General features: G+C 40.0%; 1 protein-coding gene across 4 annotated transcripts in view; it reads left to right on the top strand.

Annotated features, from left to right (window-relative positions):
- Positions 1-1,942: 1,942 nt before the first annotated feature.
- Positions 1,943-26,567, top strand: part of LOC140204795 (trinucleotide repeat-containing gene 6B protein-like) — a 210,621-nt gene continuing 185,996 nt past the window's right edge. For 3 of the 4 annotated variants that reach the window (XM_072271599.1, XM_072271600.1, XM_072271597.1), the window contains exon 1: positions 1,943-2,152. The gene's annotated coding sequence lies outside the window, so the exon portion shown is untranslated. Of the gene's footprint in view, positions 2,153-16,159; positions 16,262-26,567 lie in introns of all 4 variants that reach the window. The other variant, XM_072271598.1, reaches the window with a different exon arrangement.

The raw sequence follows: 26,567 nt of genomic DNA, 5'->3' as shown, positions 1-26,567 counted from the left end.
CTTTAGACCTCCATGTCCTTCCAAAAATTTGAAGACCAGAATTGGCCACAATAGATTATAGTTGTGATCTAACCAATATCATCTATGAATAATTATGCCTTTTTTGGAAAATATGGGAAATTAGCTTTCAGTTTTTTAAAAAACTGCGGCATACCAAAATACTATTATTCCAGTGCTAATCATAAATTAATTTTAGCTTTTTAAATGGCTTGACTTTAAAATTGGCTTTAAATATGACCATTTAAAAAAATAGTTTACCAATCCTCTACAATTTTGGAATCTTTCTGACAAGGGCACCAGATCCGAAAGGTTATTTTTTTTTTCACGGCCACTGCCACAGACCTTCCTGACTTGGAAATGTATCACCATTACGCTGGGGCAAAATGCTGGAACTCATCCTAGAAGCATAGTGGGTATGCCCACTCCTCAAGGACTGAAGCTCACCTTCTCAAAGGCACCTTTGGACAGGCAGTTATATGCTGGCTCAGCCCATGAAACCCACATTCCTTGAATGAATATTAGACCAATGATGCCTGACCTGATGAATGTTTCTCCCATTTTTGATTTTTATTTCAGATTTTCAGTATCTGCTTTTTAATCATTTCATGTTCTTATTTTATACCGTGTGGGGAACCACACTCTGTACTTCACTTTCAATATATTCTACCACTTTCAAATGGCATCTACCGATCCATGTATGTACTTTAGCATTATGTCATAACTATGGTGCTCTTCTTACCTCTGAATCATAAGTGTTCCCTCCCTCTTTCGAAACTTCATTTAGGCTGGTGTTGTGAACTATCAAGGAGTACTGCATTCAACTGATGGTTTCTAGCAGGTGGAACTAAGAGAAAGATCAGAGGACTTGGTCTAGGGCTGAAACCCATCCATAAACTCACGTTGCTAAAAAAGGTTGCCTGCTGTTTCTGGAATCTTCGACTGTTGAAATTCGATGTGGTGTACCTTACAGCAGTTTTACACCTCAAATAGCACTTTATTACCAGTGAATTACTTTGGAATGGCATGATAGGTACTGTCGACGAACAAGAATCTCTATTATTATTCAATAATATTCAATATTCCTAGATTTAAAGAGAAATTAGTAAACTGTATTATTTTATTTACATTTTATTATTTCTAAATCCTACCTTCCGCATTGCTTTTGCTGGTTCACTAAGCTGAGACACAATATATTTAATTTAGAGCCTTGGGTTTAAAGGGCATTAAAGAGATAATTAAATTGGTGCGAAGCTCTCGCAAATCGGAGTTTTGCAAGTAAATTTTTATTAGCCACTGCCCTCTTCTGGTCTGCTGGGCAGAAATTTGAATTTAGACGTCGAAAAACAATCACTTAAGACCTAGTCCGCTGCCATTATAAGGCCCAGAAAGAAGGTAAACAGCAGCAAACAGCATGGAGGGCGGTACTCCTCGGATGGACGTTTCCTTCAACCAATCCTGTTCCACTGGCTTGGCCACGAGACACGTTTGGGGCGGGTTATTTTTGTTTTTGATGGACGGCAGTGCATACCTTTTGGCTCGAGAGCTTCGAGTGAGGTAATGTTAGAGTCGGCCAATGAAAAGAAGAACACACGCAAAACAGGGTAAAGAATGTTTGATTGCCATTAAAATTATCCAATTAAAATACAACAAGGCAGGTCGACCTTATGTAGTGGTGTTTTGATTGTCAACTCAGTTGGCCAATTCCATGTCGAATTTTGGATGAAGTAATAGCGACGAGAGAGTAGGCGGGCAGGTTCTTTGAGTGACTTCTCTAATGTCCATTCACCTAAAAGAAGAGGCGGAACTATTGATCGATGTGATGTTGATCCATTTACAGAAGTCTAACGGACTGATGGACATTTGTTCTATCCAATTACATTTTGAATCTGTACCGAAGGCTTTGGATCGGAAACCAATAGGATACACTGTCAGGGCAGAGGGCGTTGCTCTGTGGCGGAGTTGTGTTGTGTTGTGATGGTCGGCGAGAAAGTTTTTTGGCGAATTCTCTGGCCCGTTTCGCGTCGCGGAGCAAGGAGAGAAGATCCTTAAGAGAAATAGCGGGATCGGAACCCTCGGAAGTCAATGGGATAGCCAGCAGCGCGAGTAAGAGCGGAGATACTTCCAGAAGATTCTGCGGGAGCCCAGGTTTACGGTGAGTTTGGGCCAAATGGCTGTGAGGAGTTTAGGGAGGGAGGAGGGGGCACGAAGGGAACCTGTGGGTTGCTGGGTGGGAGGAGGCGAGGGGGTGGAGCGCTGCTCTGAGGAGGGGCTCTGAGTTGGTGGAGGTGTGAGGGATTGGGGGACTGGTAGGCGGGGAGGGGAGGAATGAGGGGGAGGGGGAGGGGCAGGGAATGCCTTGGAGGGGGAGGTCTGGGTTTAGGAGGTAGAAGTGGGATCTCGGAGGGCTACTGGCGAGATGAAAAGGGGTAGGTGAGGGACTATGAAGGCGTAGACGTGGAAAGGGTGTATCAAGATTGCAGAGGTGGGAGTAAGGATAGATGTAGGCTCAAGAGACTGCAGGTGATGGAATCTGGATTAAAAATAGACCGTTGGAGGAACTCAGAGGGCCGGGCAGCATCTGTGGGGTGGGGAAATGGAGTGCTTGGATGCGATGTGTGGAGTGGCGAGTTTACCATCACGGGTAAAGCTCTCCCAACCATTGAACACATCTACATGAAACACTGTCGTAGGAAAGCAGCGTCCATCATCAGAGATCCCCACCACCCAGATAATGCTATTTTCTCGCTGCTGCCAAGAGTTAGAAGGTACAAGCCTCTGAACTCCCACCACCAGGATCAAGAACAGCTACTAGTCTTCAACCATCAGGCTCTTGAACGAAGGAGGATAACTACACTCACTTGTCCACTTATTGAGATGTTCCCACAACCAATGATCTCACTTTAAGGACTTTACCTCGTTATCTCGTGTTCTGGTTATTTATTGCTATTTATTTAGATTTGCATTGGCACAATTTGTTGTCTTCTGAACTCTGGTTAATTGTTCATTGATCCTGTTATAGTTACTATTTTATAGATTTGCTGAGCATGCCCGGAGGAAAATGAATCTTAGGATTGTATTTGGTGACATATATGTACTTTGATAATAAACTTTAATTTGAATTTCAAACTTTGGGTGGTATGTGTGTGTTTGGATGTGTGTGGTTGTTGGCGGGGGGGGGTGGTAGGCAATGAAGATGGCAGAGGTAGGAATATAGAGGGGTGGAGCCTGAGTAGTGAGTAGGGGTGGAAGAGGAAGATGGACTGTTTTGATATGGTAGTTGGGAGAAAAAAGGATAGTGGGAAAGGAATTGGAGAGGGAAAGTGATCTTTACAACCCTAAGGATCAAGGCATCTCCTTGATCCTACTTGTAGGAGACCCCTGTCTGTCTGTCTGTATCTTGTTTTACGGCGGTTGGATGTAGGAGACCCCAGTTAATGATCCACTACTTAAGTGCCTTCCATTAAAAGACCATAAGGCTATTAAGACATGGGAGCAAAATTAGGCTATTCTGCACATTGAGTCTGCTCTAGCATTCCCTCATGGCTGATTTATTATCCCTCTCAGTCCCATTCTCCTGCCTTCTCCCCGTAACCTTTGATGCTCTGACTAATCAAAGGACTCGCCATCTCATTTCTGTGATATTTATTGTTTATTTAGTTATTTTTATTATTTCTCTCTTTTTGCATTTGCACAGTTTGTTGTCTTCTGCGCGTTGTTTGAACGCCCAGGTTGGTGCGGTCTTCCATTGATTTTTATCATGGTTATTATTCTATAATGGATTTATTGAGTATGCCCACAAGAAAATGGTTCTAGATCGTGACATAAATGTACTTCAATAATAAATTTTGTTTTGAACTTATCAGCCTGCACTTTAATTGTCTTGGCCTCCAAGGTTATCTGTGCCAGTGAATTCCACAGATTCACTACTCTAGCTAAATAAATTCCTCCTCATCCTCTGCTCTAAATGAATGTCCCTCTATTCTGAGGCTGTGTCCTCTTGTCTTAGACTCACACACTTATCGGAAACATCTGCCCGACATCCTCTGTATCCATTCTTTTCATTCCCAGAGTCATTCTTGTAAACTTCCTCTGGACCCTCTCCAATACCAGCACATCTTTTCTTAGATAAGGGGCCTAAAAACTGCTCTCAGCACTCCAAGTATGGTCTGACCAATGCCTTACAAAACCTCAGCATTACATCTTAGCTTTTGTGTTCTAATCTTCGCAAAATGAATGCTAACATTTGCCTTCCTTATCACTGGCTCAACCTGCAAGTTAGTTTTTTGGGAATCCTGCACAAGAACTCCCAAGTCCCTTTGCACTTCTGATTTTTGGATTTTCTTCCCGTTTAGATAAGTGTCTATGTCTATTTCTTCTACCAAAGTGCATGACCACACACTTCCCTACACTATATCGATCTGCCTTTTCTATTGTACATACTATTTATTATGCAACACACATAAAAGTTGCTGGTGAATGCAGCAGGCCAGGCAGCATCTCTAGGAAGAAGTGCAGTCGACGTTTCAGGTCGAAAACATACTATAATTTACATATTATAACATATTATAATTTACTATAAATTGCACATTGCACATTTAGGCAGAGACATAACGTAAAGATTTTTACTCATGTATATCAAGGATGTAATTAATAAAGTCAATTCAACTCAACTCAATTCTTTGCCCATTCTCCCAATCTGTCCAGGTTCTTCTGCAGACTCCCTGCTTCCTCAGTACCACCTGCCCCTCTACCTACCTTCACATTGTCTGCATACTTGGCCACAAAACCGTCAATTCTGTCATCCGTATCATTGAAATTCAACATGAAGAGAAGCGGTCCCAACACCAACCTTGTGGAATGCCGCTAATCACCAGCAGCCAAACAGTAAGGCCCTCTTTACTCCCATTCTTTGCCTGCTGACAGTCAGCCAATCTTATATCCATGTAGTGCCATGGGCTCTTATCTTGTTAATCAGCCTCGTGTGCGGCACCTTGTCAAAGGCATTCTGACTTTGACACCATCAAAGTCAGAATGCACCATCCACTGACTCTCCTTTGTCTATCTTGCATTTTATTTCCTCAAAGAATTCCAACAGATTTGTCAGGCATGGTTTTTTAAGGGAAACTATGCTGATTTTGGCCTTATTTTCTCGTGGGTGATACCAGGATCACCTCTTAGACCTATGCTGCTCATCCTAGACCTGCTGATTAGTGATTATGCCCCGTGTCAGTTATATGTGTACTAATAATAGCCATAAATCCACAGCACCCACCCTCCATGTCTAATGGCATTTTACCAGTTCAATAATTGGCTAATTAAAAGGGATAATAATTACTAATATTTTAGCACCTTTCTGGTAGTTGTGGGATGGGGAGAAAACGCTGATGTGTGATTATTAATTCCGTAAGATAGGGCAATTAACTTCTGCTCCTCAGTCAAGTATCATTATTAAAGTCTAGTTGTACACATTAGTCTCAGTTGTAATAAAAGATAGCTTTTTAGTTGGAAATCTGTTCAAGGCTGCGAGTAGAATTGCAGTGGATTCAGAGCCAATTGCAGAATCACCAGGAGTATATTGTTCTGCATGATTCAACTCTGTAGTGGCTAGTCAAAATTTGATTCTTATCTAAAATTACCTAGTAATAAAACGATGTTAAGAAGACTGAGTTTACTTAATTATCTAACTTGGAGAAATTCAAACCCAAATCATCGATAGAGCTTTGTAGGCAAATGTTTTCTAATTTATTTCTGGTATGCAGTGTTTTAAGTACTTTTATCTAAACAAGTTGATTTGAGGAAATCGGAATGTATTCAGTGTGGAAATTGGAACAGATTCACAGCAGAAATATTTCCAGTTGTATCCATGGATGCAAAGCCCTTTTGGCTAAAAGTGACTTTAGCAAGGAAAATTTATGAGTTCCTTGTTGCAGTCTTCCTGAATCAGAAACCCTGGATCAATGGTTCCGTGCGAGCAGCACTTACAGCGTGACATGGAGCGTACAACACTGGCGATCATCTGGAGCTCGAGAAAAGCAACTATGATCTGCACAAAGCTATCGAGGCTGAGAAAACAATATAGGGAGAAGATTGAGTCATGATTCACAAAGAATAGCACACGTGACTTGTGGCGAGGGCTGCATACCATTGCAGACATCAAAGCTAAACGTTCTGGTGCCGCCAACATCGCAGCCTCTTTCCCAGATGAGCTCAATTGCTTTTATGCTTGGTTCGATGTCAGTAACTCTGAGTGTCCGAGGAAAGCCACTGCTATAATCTGCAACCTGGTCATCTCTGAGGCTGAGGTGCGCAGATGTTTCCAATGAGTGGGTAGTCATAAGTCTGCGGGATCAGATAGCATCCCAGAGCGAGTACTCACGATGTGCGCAGCGCAACCGGCAGATGTGTTTACTGACATTTTTAATCTCTCCCTCTCCCAGTGTAGCGTGCCCTCCTGCTTCAAATTATCCACCATTGTCCCTGTACCAAAAAAGACCAAGGTAACATGCCTGAACGACTGGTGTCCTGTCGCACTCACCTCAGTAATAAGCAAATGCTTTGAGAGGCTGGTCAAGGGTTACATCTGCAGCTTGCAACCACCCAAACTGGACCCCCTACAATTCGCCTACCGACACAACTGATCGACAGATGATGCAATTGCTACTGCTCTACATACCGTCCTTACAAATCTGGAGAAGAAGGATGCTCCAACCCTCTGACTCTCAATACAGGAGCCCCTCAGGGCTGCGAACTGAGTCCCTTCCGTTACTCTCTGTATACCCATGACCGTATCACCATCCACAGCTCCAATCTGCTACTTAAATTTGCCAATGACACTACATTTATTGGTCTTATCTCAAGCAATAACTCGGTGGCCTACGGGGAAGAAATCATCTCTCTGACTCTGACACAGTGGTGTCAAGAAAACAACCTCTTTCTCAAAGTTGCAAAAACAAAGGAGCTGGTTCTGGATTACAGGAGGAATGGAGCCGGGCTAACCCCTATTGACATCAATGGATCTGGGGTTGAGAGGTTAAACAGCTTCAAGTTCCTCGGCATCCATATCACCGAGGCCCTCACGTGGTCTGTACACACCAGCTGTGTGGTGAAAAAGGCACAACTGCGCCTCTTTCACCTCAGAGACTTGAGGAAGTTTGGTATGGACCCCCAAATCCTTAGAACTTTCTAAAGGGGCACAATTGAGAGCATCCTGACTGGCTGAATCACTGCCTGGTATGGGAACTGTATTTCCCTTAATCGCAGGACTCTGCAGAGAGTGATGCGGACAGTGCAGCGCATCTGTAGGTGTGAACTTTCCGTGATTCAGGACATTTACAAGGTCAGGTGTATAAAAAGGGCCTGTTGGATTATTGGGGACCCAAGTCATCCCAACCACAATCTGTTCCAGCTGCTACCATCCCGGAAGCAGTACCACCCATAAAAGCCAGGACCAACAGGCTCCGGGACAGCTTCTTCCACCAAGCCATCAGGCTGATGAACTCATGTTGATTTGAGTGTACCCTATATTACATTGACTGTTCTATTTATTGTGAATTACTATGATTGCACATTTAGATAGAGACGTAACATAGAGATTTTTACTCTTCATGTATGTGAAAGATGTAAGAAATAAAGTCAATTCAATTCAATGTGTTTTTTTGAGGTTTATGTTTCGTGCTGTGCACCTTTGTCCGGAGTAACAAAACGTTTCATTTGGCGGTGTACATGTATGTGGTTGAATGACAATAAACTTGACTTGAGAAGCAATATTGATCTTTTGCTTCAGTTAAATCGAACCAACCTGAATCAGTTGTTGACAAAATCATTTGACGTGTAGTGATAAATCTGACTTCTGTACTCAATTGGGTGTGAGACCTTTGTCTGTTGGGGTCGACCAATGATGTTGCATCCTAGCTGTCTAGATATGCAGACCTGGGCAGTACAATATGGAGAGCAAACTGCTGCCAACGTAGCAAGCTCCCTCTCTCCATGCATCTGATGAACCCAAAGGAATAGCAGAGCCCGATACAATTTGGCCCCAGCAGTATTGCAAGAATGTTTGGTCAGCGTTGAACTCAACATAGGGACTCTGGCTCCGGAGTTTTCCCTCTGGGTTTATTACTCCATGAGTGGGTATAGCCGCAAGGCAGTGCAGAGTTTTCCTACTTTTAGATGAGCTCCCAACTGTGACTCATGAGCCCCATCTGCCTGAAGCGACTGGTTTTGAGGCATCAGTAACCAGCCTTTGCCCTTTCTCCTGTCAGTAGAAACAGTTCTGCCAGGCTTAGTAGCTAAACCGCACGTGAAGTGCCGGAGCTGGATTTGGTTGTCAGAGGCTATTTGAGTTGCACGGATTGGGAGCATTTAATAGGGAGCAGGAGCTTATCTCCATTACTGTCCTTGGCTATAAACATCTTAAGAAACCTTGTTGGGAGTGGTGAAATTTGTTGCCTGAGGGGAATAACTTTCAATTTAAAACTTTCTGAAAGTGTGTGTGCAAGTTAGGAATAGAGTGAGTATAAAAATGGGAGGGAGGAAGAAAGAAAGAAAGAGTGTACTAAAGGAGAGGGATGAGTTATAATGATCGATGAGCAATTGGAGAAAAAGCAGGTGATGCTAATAGAGGGTGCCTATTTAGAAGCTCCTTTCTGATGAGTACAGAACCTTTTTTTAGTCAGAAGAAATGTCATCCCCAGCTGTATGTTTCATCTTAGAACTGACTGTGGACAAGGCAACGGTGAACTAAGAATGAAGTCTTTATGACATTGTGCTTTACCAAATCAGTAGCGATTATATATCTGGTAACTTAATATGTTAGTCTAAGCGAATTAAAAAATAATTCCATGAAAATTTCTGGAAACTTTTAGCTAGATTTTGAGAACAAACTTTCAGTCAATGGATTTAACCTGTCTGAATCAAATTTAGTGCTCTTTACCCAATCCAGAAATTTAATATAAATTGCCATCCAGATTGCTAGCCGAATTGTGTGCTGGAGTTTCTGGATTGGGGAATGGGTTACTGGATACTGCATCCACCCAAAGGAAGATGTCTGGGTATTATTACAGTGCCCTTTGTGGAAGCTTGAAGTATACAATTGGCTGTTAGGTTTTCTGTTAGACAAAATTGAAAAAGTGTACTAATTCTGTACAGTGGGTGGAGGTTTGTAAACTCTGGTAGTTGGATTGATACTATAAAATACATATGTTAATGGTACTTGGAAGCATATATTACAGCAATCTTCCAATTTAATATTGGGATGGCGGTCCTTGTACATACTGGTAAATGTACTGAGTAATTCTCTGAGCACGTTTCCACGGTTCCCAAAATACAAGAGCATGTTGTTACATGAAATCCATTACAATAAATGATTGGTATTTAGAGGTTGTATTGTACAAGTTATGCTTTCTGTAATAAAATATTGTTAATATTATTCATAAACAAAGTACAATTTCTGGAAAGAACTGGTTTTAAGAACCTAATCTTGAATTACTCCAGAGAGCCTGATTGTACACTTAAAATTGAAATTTGGGAGAGTTACAGAAGACAAGTTTTTATTTTGTACATTTTATGCAGTGATTTCATGCACTTTTTTGTTTAGAAATGTTCTTATTGTTTGTTAATTTCAACTTTGAGTAATAATTCCCTTCCTTCACATTGTAAAAATTTTCCAGTTCAGCTCCACATTGCCAACCTTTACTTCTGAAACTTCAAAGGTAATAAACAGTGCTAAATATTATTCTCAATTAAGAGAAAAAGAAATGCGCGTATGGGAGATGATTATATTTTTGATTGAATATCTTTCACTAAGATTTATTGTTAATTTAGTATAGGAAAGATCCCATGTTACATAGAAGAAATAAAAGCAGATAGACTTTAAAATAGTTATATGGGAAGTTGCAGATAGTTGTACTAAAATCATTATGGTACCAAGTTAGTTTTGAGGAAAAAGTGAGCTGTGCTGTAAAAATTAATTCCTGAAAAATAATCCCTATGTTTCTATCTCTCATCTACGTATATTACAAAAGTGCCATTTCTTTGTAATTGCTAGTTACCTTTCCAGATATCCAACAACTCGTCCTCCATTTTCAGTATATTTATCATATCATGGGATTAGTTTAACTGTCTAGGTCTTGCTTATTGTTATATTAAGCAATTGTAATTGTGGGAGTGTGCCTGTGCTGTAAAAACTTACTACTGCTAATAACTTCCACACTTGGAACCTTGTTGAATTATTTTACTTCCAGCTTTTATTCAGTTTCCAACAGAGCCATTTTGACAACTTAATGCAAAAGTTGACCAGATAAAAATATTAATAGAATTAATGAGGGATTGTTGACCAATGTTGTTTCTGTGTATGAGTTCTTGCACATGCTCTTTGGGTTGTCTTTAAGGTTTTAATTTATCTTCTGAAAAGGGATTTAAATATGCCTGGGTTTAAAAAAGATCCATAGTCAAAGCTTTTAATTTCAACTTTTGGAGAGTCTGAAAAATGTTCTGTGCACAGAATTAATTTCTGAGTTAGATTAGAATAATCGTAGCCTATGGTTTCAGTTTTCAAATTAATTACTGATGGCTTTTTGGAACAGAAAGTGAAAGGAACTGAGCAATAGGGTGTGGCAAAATAAAAATACAACATGAAGCTAAAGCTTTAAAATTGTAGCGAAAATGCAAATTGGCCTTAATCAAGGTTTCATTTCTGTGTTCAGATTTTGGTCACAATTTACCCTTCTAAGTGATTGGGGCATTAGTAAGAGTATCTTTGCTGCCTTCTGACTCTTCAACCATATACCCACCCAGACCCCCTACCGCAGCCATGTGTCCTTCCTGGGAGCTTGTCTATTAGATTCCTTCTTCTCCAGCCCTTGACCTTTCCCACCCATCTGGCTTCACCTGTCACTTTCCAGCTAGCCTCTTTTCCTTCCTCCACCTTTTTATTCTGGCATCTTGCCTTTTCTGAGTCCTGAAGGAGGGTCTCGACCCATAACGTCGATCATCTATTCATGCTGCTTGACCTGTTGAGTTCCTCCAGCATTTTGAGTGCGTGTTGCAATAGTAAGAGTACTTGTTTCTATATTGTTTGAACCTTTGTAATGTTGCTGAAAGCCAGCATGATCTTAGGATTGTTCCAGTATGGATTGAACTTGTAACCTTGCTTCAACTGCAGTGTAATAAATCTTTAATACAATTTGAATTCTCTCACCAGCTATATTTATATGTCCCAAAGGACACTTTGCTCCCCAGATGCTGCAGTGCATTGCTGGTCCCGTCTTTAATCTCCTTTTCTACAATCTCTGGAATTTCTAAAACTTCATTTCTCTCTTCGCCAGCTTCTACCTCTGTCTGAGAATTAAAGAACTGTAAAAGTGGACCTGACTGGTAAAACTATTCTGGTGCAGTTATCTGCAGCTAACAGTAGAAAACAAAAGTTTGATATCTATATGATCTGATTGATTTTCGCCACAGTAGAACAGTGCTTTTACAGCTCATGGTGTTGGAGCTTGGAGTTCAATTCCAGTGTCCTTTGTAAGGAGTCTGTATGGCCTCCCTGTTAATGTGTGGGTTTTTCTGGGTGCTCTCTTTTTCTCCCACAGTCCAAAGATGTACCGGTTAGTACTGCAAACTCATTGTCTTGCGTAATGACAATAAAGTTCGATTCTAGTAGGTTAACTAAAATTTTCTATGATTGGGCTGGGGTTAAATCAGTAGGTTGCTGGCAACACGGCTTGAAGGGCTAGAAGGGCCCATTCCACGTTGTATCTCTAAATAAATAAGTAAGCCTCCCTGTAACTCTCTTAAATTTATTGACATATCAACCTCTTACCTCCTTTTTGGGCGAGTCCTTTGACCTACTCAGTGTGGATATTTCTATTTGTTCTGTTCATTCACATGCTGTCTCCTAAACTTCAGTGTGCTATGTTGAGGTCAGTCAGGTTATGCTATACTGATACCTTTGATGACCTTGAATTATTTCTATTGGATCCCCTGTCATTCTGTAGAATAAATAGATAAATTAATAGAATACAACAAAATTGCAGTGTGATCACCATTCCTTAAGATTGGACAAATATAATATTTGCATATAAAAGTACCTATGTAGATAATGTTGATCTTTTGAAGGTCTAATTTGTGCCATTGGATTGTCGGCACATGGTGCATCATTTCAGGCTAAGAGTTCTGTTGTACTTCTTGTTAAGTTAGAAATGTTTTTAACGAAACTATTTAACTTTAGTGCTTTGCATATGCATTTAAGAGCTCAAAATTAGCAGCAGATTCAATGGGTTGAATGGCCTAATTCTGCTCCTACCTTATGGTCTAAAAGTGGAATCTCAACCTGAGAATTACTCTTTTCTGCTGGAAGCTACAAAGTAGTTCTATAGCAGCCTACTTCAGAATTACAGTTTCAAATGTCCTCTACATAAACCATCTGAGTTTATAAGGCCAGTGCCTTTTTGCCTCATCTTGTTAAGCTCAATGTTTTGGTTTTCTACCCATGCCTTTTTTTTTAACATTGATCAATGTTTTGGTAGCTAATCAAGAAGAAAACTTACAAGCTGAGGAAGTCACTGATATACAATTTAAATTGTAACAGTAATTCTCCAATGCAGTGTGTCTAGGGGCAATATCTGATGCAGAAAGTTGATGGTAAGCAAAGTATACTGGTTTCAAATTGTTTATTAAATGTGAAACTGTTAAGTTAGTTTCAACTTGGCGTTAATATTCCAATAGAATTTATCAACTTTAACTGTTATAATTTAATAATGATCTGCTTAGTAGTGTAATCTGTTGCAACTTCTCTGAGCAGCTGAAATTATGTGGGTATCAAACTGAAACTGAAACTTTAAAAATGTTTCCTTTTTAAATATAATTTTCCACCCCTGATCCCTCATCCCACTTCACTTATTGTCAGTGATATTTTTTCCCCCTGTAATTCCATTGTAACATTGTAAAATTTCTGGTACATTGAGAACTTTTGCTTTCAGAATTTCAATAATGACCTCTATGTATGTGTGTTTAGAATCTGTCCTTTGGTGTTGGCCCTGTCATTGTTTGAAGCTCTGCGGCAGTTAAGGTATAGAGTCGATTCAGCTTAATCGGGGCAACCACTTATTTGGGACAACTTTTAACAAAAACTAGTCAAGAAAATTACTTTGATTTCCTTTGTTTATTTAGGACACCATGCTGCTTAATTGGGGCAAGAGACTTGCTGAACAGATTCTAACTAGCATCAGTCGCATGAACTTGTGTGGCCGTTAGACGCTACGGTGTACTTACAGCAAACAGTTTTTAGTAGCGTTGTTGTGTGTGTTTCTGTTCTAAAGGCATTTATTTTTGTCATTGATAAGTTGGTGAGAAATAAGCAGTAAGACAATTCAGAACTGAGTTGCTCACTAGTTTCAAGCATTCAGGTTTGGAGATGCTAGAAACTCCCACGAGTGAAAATGAAACTATTTCACTACTTCAGCAAGGTGGGAACTACAAAGAATTTGAAGGTATTGACAATCATCTTGAATGTTTTAATGAAAATGAAGGGTTAGATGATGCCTGCACTGATTTTGTTCATTGCGTACACTGGATGAATTCCTCCATCGATAACTATTAAGGAACTAATACAGTTTTATAGTACTGTAGTACTATTGCTAGTGTTCTAATTTCTTCTGTATTTCATTTAAATACATAATTTGTTACTCAGTTTGTCTTTTTTTTGGTACCTTTTAAATTATTTCCATGGAACTTCAACTAATTGGGGCAGCCGCTTAATTGGGCCAATATGTTCTGGTCCTGTGGATTACAAGAGGAATGGAGACAGGCTTGCCCCGATCAACATCAGTGAGACTGCAGTTGTGAGGGTAAGTAGTTTCAAGTTTCTCAGTATGCACATCACCAAAGATCTCACCTGGACTGTACACACCAGCTGTGTGGCAAAGAAAGCACAGCAGTGTCTCTTCCACCTCAGGTGGCTGAAGACGTTCAGCATGAGCCCGAAATCCTCAAGACCTTCTACACGGGCACCATTGAGAACATCCTGAGTGACTGTATCACCATCTGGTATGGGAACTGTGCCAACCTTGATTGCTCGCTGGGCACTGCAGAGATTGGTACAGCAGCCCAGTGCATCTGTGGATGTGAACCGCTCCATTGAGGACATTTGTAGCAGCAGGTGTGTAAAGAAGGCCTGGAAGATCACTGGGGACACCAGTCACCCCAACCATAAACTGTTTCAGGTGCTTCCATCTGGCAAATGGTACTGCAGCATTAAAGCCAGGAGCAACAGGCTACGGGACAGCTTCTTTCTACAAGCCATTAGACTTATAAATTCACATGTCTGTACGAGGGGTGATTGATAAGTTCATGGCCTACGGTAGAAGGTGTCAATTTTAGAAAACCTAGCACATTTATTTTTCAACATAGTCCCCTCCTACATTTACACATTTAGTCCAGTGGTCGTGGAGCATACAGACCTCCAGAAAGTGTCCACAGCAGAGGTGATTGATAAGTTCGTGGCCTAAGGTGGAAGGAGATGAGTTATACAACTCTCGTTACATGCACATGCAGTTCAACTCTGAGTGATTATGCTGAAAGTTTGAAGTTAATAATGCATTGGGGTGATAGATAATTTCGTGGCCTAAGGTAGAAGGAGATGAGTTCAAACTTCAGACTTTATGCATAATCACTCAAAAAGTTGACCCGCATGTGCATGTAATGGGAGCTGTATAGTTCATCTCATTCTGCCTTAGGCCACAAACTTATCAATCACCCCTGCTGTGGACACTTTCTGGAAGTCCAAGATCTGTATGCTTCACGACCGCTGGACTAAGTGTGTAAATGTAGGAGGGGACTATGTTGAAAAATAAATGTGCTAGGTTTTCTAAAAATAACTCCTTCTACCTTAGGCCACAAACTTATCAATCACCCCTCATATATCATAATGGAGTCTTAATGCAAAGATTTTTACTCCCTCACATTGTGGGATGGATATCAGCTTTAAATAAATTCATTTCAATGTGTCCCAATTAACTAGTCCATTGTATTTTGTTTTTTTTTTGGCATTCATTGGAACAATTATTATTATTGAAGTGGTTGTATTTTGGATTCCAATAATTCCTGGAAAAGAGAGACCTTGCATTTATATAGAGTTTCCTCTACTTTGGTATTATAATACTAAAGTAGTATTGCAGCCAATCAGATACTTTTTGAAATTCTAGTCATAATTTCACTGTAGGAACTGGGAGAGCCGTTTAAGAGATGTTAAGGCCCTGTCTCAGTGTTTCAACCTGAAACATTAGCAGTTCCTTTCCTCCCATAGAATCTTCTTAACCCACTGAGTTCTTCCAGCAGGTTGTTTGTTGCAGCCAGTTGAGTGTTCAGAAGCAGTTCTACAAACAACAGCGTGAAAATGACAGGAAATTCTGTTTAATTATGTTGTTTGAATGATACTTGCTTCACTTACTGTAATTCAGAATAGTGCTATAGAATCTTCAATGCTGGTTGGAGAAAGCAGAAGATATCTTTGTACACCAGTTCATTTCAGTGCTACACTGGCATGTCAGATCTCTGGAGTGAGAGTTAAACCCACAAATTGTGAACAAAGTTTAAGAACTTGTTGGTTTTGGCCAACAGTACAGAATTCTGTTATGAGTCCCAAGGTGTGCATATATCCACATTTTATTCATGATAAATATAACAATATGCTTCTCATGAATACTTCTATGGCAGATTAACCTAAAATCTGCCTCTGTTTTGAGATGAATATGGATGCACTTTGTGTTCATTTTCTGTGCCGATATTTCTAGGACCTGATTGTTGTCTGATGATGTTGTGCTTTGTTCAGAATTTAGTGTTATCCATTGTTTTGTTTATGTTGAAGACCCAGACTCAATGAATGTTCTACTCAAAGGTCACACATATGATGCGCCATGTTGTTTTGCAGTGAATGTGCAGCTTTGTTAGTGAAGTTCTGGATTGTAGTCACACCACTGAAGGCATGTACCAAATTGAAGTTGGCATGCTTGTAAAGGAAGGGCAAAACTATGTTTGACAGCCTATTCTGCTTAATTTAGTTTTAATATTCCACACTGCATTGTGAATTTGTAATTAATGTTTCCTTCATTTAGTCTTTCTTCATCATTGGGCTAAAATGACACACAATGTATTTCCATATCAGGATAGTGTGCAGCATGAGGAGAACCTAAAGATGGTGGTGCTACCTTTGTTTTTCTTGGTGGTCGAGGTCGTGGATTTGGGAAGCACTGTCTGAGTAGTCTGGGTGAGTAACTATAATGCATTTTGTAAATGTTCACCTCAGCTACTTACTGCCAGAGGTGAATGGTATGAATGTTTATGCTGGTTAATGAGATGCGAGTCAGGTGGACTCCTTGGTTCTGGATGGTGTTGAGCTTCTTAAGTGTTGTTGGAGCAGCATTCATCTGAACAATTATTTCATTGAACTCCTAATTTGTACCTCACGTGGAAGATCTTTGTTTGTCGGAAGGGAAACACTTTCCACAAGAGCCTCTGATCTGCTCTGTAACTGTATTTAAGTGGTGGTCCAGGTAAGTTTCTGGTCAGTGGTGACCTTTGGGTTGTCAGTGATGGGGGAACTCAGCAATGGTAGTGCTATTGAAAATCGAGGGTAGATAGCAATACTCTCTTGTTGGAGATAGCCACTACTTGATTTTTTTGTGACACGTGTATTTTCTGCCATTTATCACGCCTGGATGAAGTGCACCACAGAAAGGGCAGTTGTTTCAGCTGGAGTATCAATTTATAGCCATTTGGGCTTTTAAAAGAGATTGGAATATGTTAAGCCACAATGAAGTGCAGAGGTACCAGGTGTCAAGGAACTGGGGCAGTGAATGATGTGTGATTTGTTTTGAATCTCTCTTTATCTGGTTTGTGAGATAATGGCTTTTCTAGGTATGTTTGCCCTTGTAAAGGTGATGGGAACTATTGCAGGCCATAAGGTGAAGATACTCCCACTATTTTCCTAGATGGGGCTTCCAGGATTTGAGGCCCGTTGAAAGAATATTAATGCTTTGAAATAAGAATAGTGTGTGACTTGGAAAGGAGCCTACAAGCAGCCATGTTATTTTTAATATATGGTTATGGAAGGTGGTTTTAACAAGTAGAATAATTATCCTTTATTAATTTAAATGGCTATACAGTTTGATTATCAAACAAAATTTGACACTGAGCTGAAAAGAAGGGAAACAAGTTCAATTAACCAAATGCTTCGTAATTGGGGTAATTTTTAAGTCGAATTGTAAACGAGGAAAGGTAAACTGGGAGGAAATTCCAGAGTTGAGGACCTAGCAATTGAAGTTATGATTACTATTGGTGGAATGATTGAATTTGTAAATGCTTAAGGCCTGTAGTCATGAAAGCTCTTGGATAGTGAAAATTGAAGAGATGACAAATAGCATTCAGGTAGCTAAGAATTCTGAAAACAAGAATAATTTTTAAAAATTCTCAATTAGATTATTTAGCAAAGTTCAATTATGGATGAATGGGAATAGTGAAAGTTAAGATGGAGGCAGTGGAAGTTTGGATGGCTTTGTGTTATGGAGGTAGAAACTGGGAGACAGGTCAGGTGCGTGTCAGATGAATTAAGAGGAAATGAAGGTATGCATTGTATGTCTGAAACAACTGTGCTGCTCTATTAATTATCTGTTGCTGGTTTGACCTAGAGATTGCACTTAATGCATAATATGTTAGTGGAAGGTACTTCTATTTTTATTCCATATATATAATATCTAAATTAAATAACTAGTGCAAAAATAGAAATAAAAAAAAGTAGTGAGGTAGTGTTCACGGGTTCAGTGTCCATTCAGAAATAGGATGGCAGAGGAGAAAAAGTTGTTCTTGAATCGTTGAGTGTGTGCCTTCAGGCTCCTGTACCTCCTTCCTGATGGTAACAGTAAGAAGATGGAATGTCCTGGGTGATGGTGGTCCTTAATGATGCCACCTTTTTTTGAGGCATCGCTCCTTGAAGATGACCCGGATGCTACGAAGGCTAGTGCCCATGATGGAGCTGACTGAGCTCGCAATTTTCTGCAGCTTCTTTCGATCCTATGCAGTAGCCCCTCTCCCCTCTACCAGATGGTGTTGCAGCCAGTTAGAATGCTCTCTGTGGTACATCTGTAGAAATTTGTGAGTGTCTTTGGTGACATACCAAATCTCTTCAAACTCCTTATGAAATATAGCCGCTGTCATGCCTCCATCGTAACTGAGTTGATATGTTGGGTTCAGGATTGATCCTCAGAGATGTTAACACCCAGAAGCTTGAAATTGTTCACCCTTTCTACTTCTGATGCCTCTATGAGGACTGGTGTGTGTTCTCCTGTCTCATCCTTTCTGAAGCCCACAATCAGTTCTTTGGTCTCACTGATATTGAGTGCAAGGTCATTGCTGCAACATCACTCAACTAGCTCCTGTATCCAGTTAAAACTTTCAACACATGGAAAGTGATGCGTATATTATGCTTAATCATTAAAAATAATCAAGTTGAGGATCTAGTCTGAATGTTTTAAGACCTGTGAAGGAAGATGAGGAAAAACAACACTGATGCAGAAAGTCTATATGAATTTATAAATCAATTATAAGTACTAGGTATTTATATAATTTATTTCACTATTTTGTTATTATAGATAATGTCAGTGTTGTTATGTGTGATCCCACAAACAGCAGTATGACCAGAATATTTGGAGTAATGTTAATTGAATTAAGTATCAGCAGCACACAGGATATATCCCCTAGTCTTCAAAATAATGCCGCGGAATCTTTTGCCTTTATTTGAGGAGGATTATTATAAAATTTGAAAGGTTGTATCTTGGACAGCCCAATGCTCTGGTAGTGGTGCTCAGAATGTCGGCCTAGATTTTGTGCTCTAGCCTCTTAAAGTTTAGAGTTCAAATCCTATTTATGGCTTGTGGATGAAAATAAACTGAAGGGTGTTTTGAAGGTGTTCAGATGAGTTTGAGGTAAAGAATTGTACCTTTAAGGGAATAATAATCCAGTCATCTATTTTTGTTGCATTTTCTCGCATATTTCATTAGTTCCCTTTTATACAGAGTTGCTTAGAGTTTGTGTGGGCACTAACCCAATTACTTAATGTTGTGATTGTAATAGCAGGTTCATATGCGAAATCCTCTCCTGTAGACAACATTCCAGTGATATTAACATAGAAACATAAAACATAGAAAATAGGTGCAGGAGTAGGCCATTCGGCCCTTCGAGCCTGCACCGCCATTTATTATGATCATGGCTGATCATCCAACTCAGAACACCGCCCCAGCCTTCCCTCCATACCCCCTGAGCCCCGTAGCCACAAGGGCCATATCTAACTCCCTCTTAAGTATAGCCAATGAACTGGCCTCAACTGTTTCCTGTGGCAGAGAATTCCACAGATTCACCACTCTCTGTGTGAAGAAGTTTTTCCTAATCTCAGTCCTAAAAGGCTTTCCCTCTATCCTCAAACTGTGACCCCTCGTTCTGGACTTCCCCAACATCGGGAACAATCTTCCTGCATCTAGCCTGTCCAATCCCTTTAGGATCTTATACGTTTCAATCAGATCCCCCCTCAATCTTCTAAATTCCAACGAGTACAAGCCCAGTTCATCCATTCTTTCTTCATATGAAAGTCCTGCCATCCCAGGAATCAATCTGGTGAACCTTCTCTGTACTCCCTGTATGGCAAGGATGTCTTTCCTCAGATTAGGGGACCAAAACCGCACACAATACTCCAGGTGCGGTCTCACCAAGGCCTTGTACAACTGCAGTAGTACCTCCCTGCCCCTGTACTCAAATCCTCTCGCTATAAATGCCAGCATACCATTCGTCTTTTTCACCGCCTGCTGTACCTGCATGCCCACTTTCAATGACTGGTGTATAATGACACCCAGGTCACGTTGCACCTCCCCTTTTCCTAATCGGCCACCATTCAGATAATAATCTGTTTTCCTATTTTTGCCACCAAAGTGGATAACTTCACATTTATCCACATTATATTGCATCTGCCATGAATTTGCCCACTCACCCAACCTATCCAAGTCACCCTGCATCCTCTTAGCATCCTCCTCACAGCTAACACTGCCACCCAGCTTCGTGTCATCCGCAAACTTGGAGATGCTGCATTTAATTCCCTCATCCAAGTCATTAATATATATTGTAAACAACTGGGGTCCCAGCACTGAGCCTTGCGGTACCCCACTAGTCATTGCCTGCCATTCTGAAAAGGTCCCGTTTATTCCCACTCTTTGCTTCCTGTCTGCTAACCAACTCTCCACCCACACCAATACCTTACCCCCAATACCGTGTGCTTTAAGTTTGCACACTAATCTCCTGTGTGGGACCTTGTCAAAAGCCTTCTGAAAATCCAAATATACCACATCCACTGGTTCTCCCCTATCCACTTTACTAGTTACATCCTCAAAAAATTCTATGAGATTCGTCAGACATGATTTTCCTTTCACAAATCCATGCTGACTTTGTCCGATCATTTCACCGCTTTCCAAATGTGCTGTTACCACATCCTTGATAACTGACTCCAGCAGTTTCCCCACCACCGACGTTAGGCTAACCGGTCTATAATTCCCCGGTTTCTCTCTCCCTCCTTTTTTAAAAAGTGGAGTTACATTAGCCACCCTCCAATCCTCAGGAACTAGTCCAGAATCTAACGAGTTTTGAAAAATTATCACTAATGCATCCACTATTTCTTGGGCTACTTCCTTAAGCACCCTGGGATGCAGACCATCTGGCCCTGGGGATTTATCTGCCTTCAATCCCTTCAATTTACCTAACACCACTTCCCTACTAACATGTATTTCGCTCAGTTCCTCCATCTCACAGGACCCTCTGTCCCCTACTATTTCTGGAAGATTATTTATGTCCTCCTTAGTGAAGACAGAACCAAAGTAGTTATTCAATTGGTCTGCCATGTCCTTGCTCCCTATAATCAACTCACCTGTTTCTGCCTGCAGGGGACCTACATTTGTCTTTACCAGTCTTTTCCTTTTTACATATCTATAAAAGCTTTTACAGTCCGTTTTTATGTTGCCTGCCAGTTTTCTCTCATAATCTTTTTTCCCCTTCCTAATTAAGCCCTTTGTCCTCCTCTGCTGAACTCTGAATTTCTCCCAGTCCTCAGGTGAGCCACTTTCTCTGGCTAATTTGTATGCTTCTTCTTTGGAATTGATACTATCCCTAATTTCTCTTGTCAGCCACGGGTGCACTACCTTCCTTGATTTATTCTTTTGCCAAACAGGGATGAACATTTGTTGCAGTTCATCCATGCAACCTTTAAATGCTTGCCATTGCATATCCACCGTCAATCCTTTAAGTGTCATTTGCCAGTCTATCTTAGCTAATTCACGTCTCATACCTTCAAAGTTACCCCTCTTTAAGTTCAGAACCTTTGTTTCTGAATTAACTATGTCACTCTCCATCTTAATGAAGAATTCCACCATATTATGGTCACTCTTACCCAAGGGGCCTCTCACGACAAGATTGCTAATTAACCCTTCCTCATTGCTCAAAACCCAGTCCAGAATAGCCTGCTCTCTAGTCGATTCCTCGACATGTTGGTTCAAAAAACCATCCCGCATACATTCCAAGAAATCCTCTTCCTCAGCACCTTTACCAATTTGGTTCACCCAATCTACATGTAGATTGAAGTCACCCATTATAACTGCTGTTCCGTTATTGCACACATTTCTAATTTCCTGTTTAATACCATCTCCGACCTCACTACTACTGTTAGGTGGCCTGTACACAACTCCCACCAGTGTCTTCTGCCCCTTAGTGTTACGCAGCTCTACCCATATCGATTCCACATCTTCCCGGCTTATGTCCTTCCTTTCTATTGCGTTAATCTCTTCTTTAACCAGCAACGCCACCCCACCTTCCCTTCCTTCATGTCTATCCCTCCTGAATATTGAATAACCCTGAACGTTGAGCTCCCATCCCTGGTCACCCTGGAGCCATGTCTCTGTGATCCCAACTATATCATAATCATTAATAACAATCTGCACTTTCAATTCATCCACCTTATTACGAATGCACCTCGCATTGACACACAAAGCCTTCAGGCGCTCTTTTACAACTCTCTTAGCCCTTATACAATTATGCTGAAAAGTGGCCCTTTTTAATGCTTGCCCTGGATTTGTCGGCCTGCCACTTTTACTTTTCTCCATAGTACTTTTTGTTTCTACCCTCACTTTACACCCCCTCTGCCTCTCTGCACTGGTTCCCATCCCCCTGTAGTGAACTAACCTCCTCACGCCTAGCCTCTTTAATTCGATTCCCACCCCCCCAACCGTTCTAGTTTAAAGTCACCTCAGTAGCCCCCGCTAATCTCCCTGCCAGGATATTGGTCCCCCTAGGATTCAAGTGCAACCCGTCCTTTTTGTTGGAGTAATGAACTTCACTACCAGATCTCCAAGAGTCTGCTTTATATAAACACAAGGGATTCTGCAGATGCTGGAAATCCAGAGCAACAGGCGTTTTGATTGTGTGTTTTTATATGTTGTTGAAGTCTGTTTGTCACCCTTTTGACTTCCCTTTGTGTTTAGGTAGATAAACAATTTCAGATAAGTGTAATTCTGATCCCAGGGTGCAATGTTTTGTCTGCAGCTGATGTGTTATTGACGTCCCTTTTTAACTATAATTTATCAAGTTTTCACACTTTCCCTTTTAATGTTCTTTCCTTTTTTTTGAGAAGGTGTTGACTTTGTGAGTGCCTACTTCACATGCAGGTTGTTTTTGATACTCTACCCAAGTGGCAATTTCTGTGAGAAGCATTCATTTTTATAAATAATCTTTCATGACTGTAGGGCATTGCAAACTATTTCATAGACAATTAAGTACTTTTGAAGTGTGGACTTTGATGATAATGAGCAGATGCTGATGACAGTGGTTGAGGAATAAATATTTGGCAAGTGCACTGGGGAACTTCACATGGCCGCTTTTGATTTGTATTAGATGATCTTCCATGTCCTTGTGAAAGGGAAGGTGGCATCTAAGTTTTTCCTCATGAAGGGCAGCAACTCTGAAAACAGTGCTGTCCAGGTACTGCATGGAATGTGTGTTACCAGCAACAAGACTAATCATGGGAGATTCCGTCAATGCTTTCGCCATTCCACAACCACTGTTATTGTTGTGGCTGAAAAAACAGCTGTGCTTGAACCAGTGTACATTCTTAAGTGGAAATACCGGCCATATTTCTCTGTCTGTGTGTCTCTGTCTGATATCTAACATTTAATCACAGTCTTCCACTCCCAAGATTTCTTCTTGAAAGAACATAACCGTAGGCAGGAGTGGATAGAAATGGAAAGGGAAACTTGTTCAATCACTGCATTTACTTATGGAACATGCTTCAGTTTTACAGTGTACATTTTAAACAAAAATACCTCGGGGAATTGGTGTAGTTCCAGAATTTATATTGAAACTGGGTTATGTGATACAAATGTTATGAGGAATTTAAGCAATTAATTTTTCAGCCGAAGTGTTTATGGAATGGATAACTAAGTCAAATAAGTAAGCAGGCAGTTTGGTGCAGTTTCTTGAGCTTGAATACAATGTTCTGCTCAGTGATATTGTTTTGAGTAAGGACAGTGCACAGGACCAAAGTGTTTTTTTCCTGAATTGCATAGTTCTTTAAATTACTTTGGGGGTAAGCCTGAATGCTTTGATGTTTCTAATTGTCCAAGTTTGCTGTCTGAAGAGACACTTCATCTGTGCAAAAACACTTACCAAACTTATGAAAGATTATAAATGGGGAAAACATCTTGGGAAAGATTTTTTTTTACATAAAATGCACTTTCTCATTATGATGAAAGAGTTTTAAACAATAATCTAACAGGGTAGGATATATGGAAACAGATTGTTTCTAGTGGTAGAGGGATTTAACCTGATGTGAGATAATGAACAGAGCCAAAAATTAGCATTTGAAATTGGAATTCTCTTTCAAGATTAGTAGGGAAGGAAAAATAATATGAGAGTTTTAATTTAGATTAAATAGATAGATGTTAGAAAAGGAAACCAGTTGGTAAATATGATATGGGCCATAAAGATACTAAGTGTAAACGTAAGCTTGAATGGGCTGAGTTACTGGTCTCTGATTTCACATTTCCGTTCAGCCTTTTAAATCTGAATTTTTGAATCCTGAATCAGAATTTCAATCCTAGCCAACTAGCTATAAAGTGCAAGCTTGATGATTTTGGTTATTACGGTTAGAAATAATTGGGAGCAGTTTGTTTTTTTATGTCCTATTAACTAATTGTAAAGCATTAACTTAACAGTAATTTGACATTTAGATGTTGAAGCCAAATAAATAAAAATGGGATTTCCAGAGTAACAGCTTTGTGACATCTGTCTTCTATGTGAGTTGCACATTGGATTCTTATGTTTTCTGTAGTCTCTTTCTGACAGAGAGGTACATTGGAAAATTGCAGTTTTTGCATTAGTTGTGCGTATCCGGCATAATTTGTGTGGATAAAATGTAGAGATAGTTGTAATCTGGAGAATCAGACTGGAGGATCCTCTGTATCTGATCTTTCATGAGGTGCCTATTTGTGATCTGGTTCCTGAGGAGGAGATGCCTTCAAGCAACCATTCATCAGGACCTTAGTACCCAGCAAACACTGCTTTCCTACTGAGACTGAGACCAGAGTTCTCTTGTTGTTTTTCAAGTTCTATGTGTCAGTTTTTTTAATTAGCTGTGAGTTCTATTTAGCATTCCCAGCTCTTAATCAGAGTTGAAGTTACCTGCCACACTTAAATTGATGTTATTCCGTTAAGATTGCCAATCCTGGATTGTCGGGAGTCTTCTGGAATTAATGTCTTCCAGAGACTGCTAAGTACAACTTGGGAAATGGATTGACCTGTCTGTACGCAGAGATTGTGCACATTCGGACAATGAAATTGATCAACCCAGACAGCATGCTGAGGTCTAATTTTCCAGGTTGAATGGGGAGGGAGCACCAGCCCTCCCATCCAAGGCATTCACAGGTTTAGAAGTACAGTTGTGTCTGTGATAGGATAACTCACTTCCCCCTAACCCCATGAACTAGTATGTGTGTTGAGGAGGAGCAGTTGCTTGAACAGGAGCTCACAGCAGTTCAAATAGCACACATACGCATGGGCAGTATACAGTCCTTATTGTCAGTGAGGTCTGAAAACATTGGATCTAAACATTTCATGATGTGATTGAGTGACAGCATTATACAAGATAAGGCTTATTTCAGTGTAAAAGAGAATAATGTTTGTACTTTGTTATTGTGCCTTCTCGCTACAAAATTGTGTGACTTACTGCTATTTGAAAAGTACAGAATTTGTGGATGTGCTAGCTAGTTTTTAGATCAAATTAAATCTTGGTTTTGTGTTCTTGGCTACTCAATTGAGAAACATTTAGCACTAATCCATGGTAAATTTAGGTTTCATTTCTGCTACAATAGGTCAAACAAAGGTTTTGTTGGCACTTCTATTATGAAGGTAAAAACTGGTGTTTTTTGAGGACTTATCTTGAACCTTTGATTTTTGTGTACATGAAGTGATTGAAATCTTTAGCGATTTTGTTCTTCACAGATAAAATCCAAACTCTGGCGCAACCGAGAATCATTTTATAATTGAGCAGCATGCACAAAATGCTGGAGGAGCTCAGCAAGTCAGGCAGCATTTGTGGAGGGGAATAAACAGTCAATGTTTCTGCCTGAGCCCCTTTATCAGGCTGGAAAGGAAGGGACCAGATTACTTTATAATTGTTTTAGTCATTTCTTTTCCTGCTATTGTATAACACTGTATAACCAAATCTAGTAGAAGGTGAAAAAGGATCATTCAGAATAGTGTTTCTCACAAGTTTAACAAGTGGAATGATTTTTTAAAAATTGGTGAAAAAGCAAGAATGTAGGAGCATTGAGGCACATTGGTGTTCTCTGGTATTGCTGATATAAAAATGAATGGAAATGCTGAGTTAGTTTTGCAAAAATGTAGCAATTTTAAAGATAGTAAATATATTAATCAAGCTGATTATAATTTTTGGTTTAAGTCAATGCTACAATTAAAGATCAGGAGAGCACGTAAATTCTTCACCCTAGTAATGAGTAGTATTTTGGAGAATGCACACGCGGTGAGTTTTCAATGTCTGATGAGATCGTAAATCTGTTTAAACAGATTGTGATGCAGACACTTGGCTAAGTTATTTGAGTTTATCCTAATGCAGATTTTAGGAAGTAATTTTTAAAAATTCCTGGAAAAAAGATCTATAATTTAAAAATGCATCAATACCTACACTTCACTAGGAAACTACCTATCATTGTACATAAATATGCTTAACGTGTTGCTCATTCATTTAATGCATTTTCTAAGATTTTAAAGCAGTGATGCTCATACAATTTCACAACATTTGTGAGAATCTTTAATATTATGTTCATTGAGCTGTGAAATGCACGTGAGATTGTTGCCCATCCATATTCTGGAAATGATCTGTGCCGATTAACAAATTCATTAATTGATGTAAATATTCATTTGTAATTTTGTCTATTTTTAAGGTGAAAGTGGTACCTTCTCAAGTAAAGCAA

The sequence above is a fragment of the Mobula birostris genome, chromosome 11 (genome assembly GCF_030028105.1).
Source record: "Mobula birostris isolate sMobBir1 chromosome 11, sMobBir1.hap1, whole genome shotgun sequence".
Taxonomy (NCBI): domain Eukaryota; kingdom Metazoa; phylum Chordata; class Chondrichthyes; order Myliobatiformes; family Myliobatidae; genus Mobula; species Mobula birostris.
This window is presented reverse-complemented; position numbering and strand designations above follow the sequence as displayed.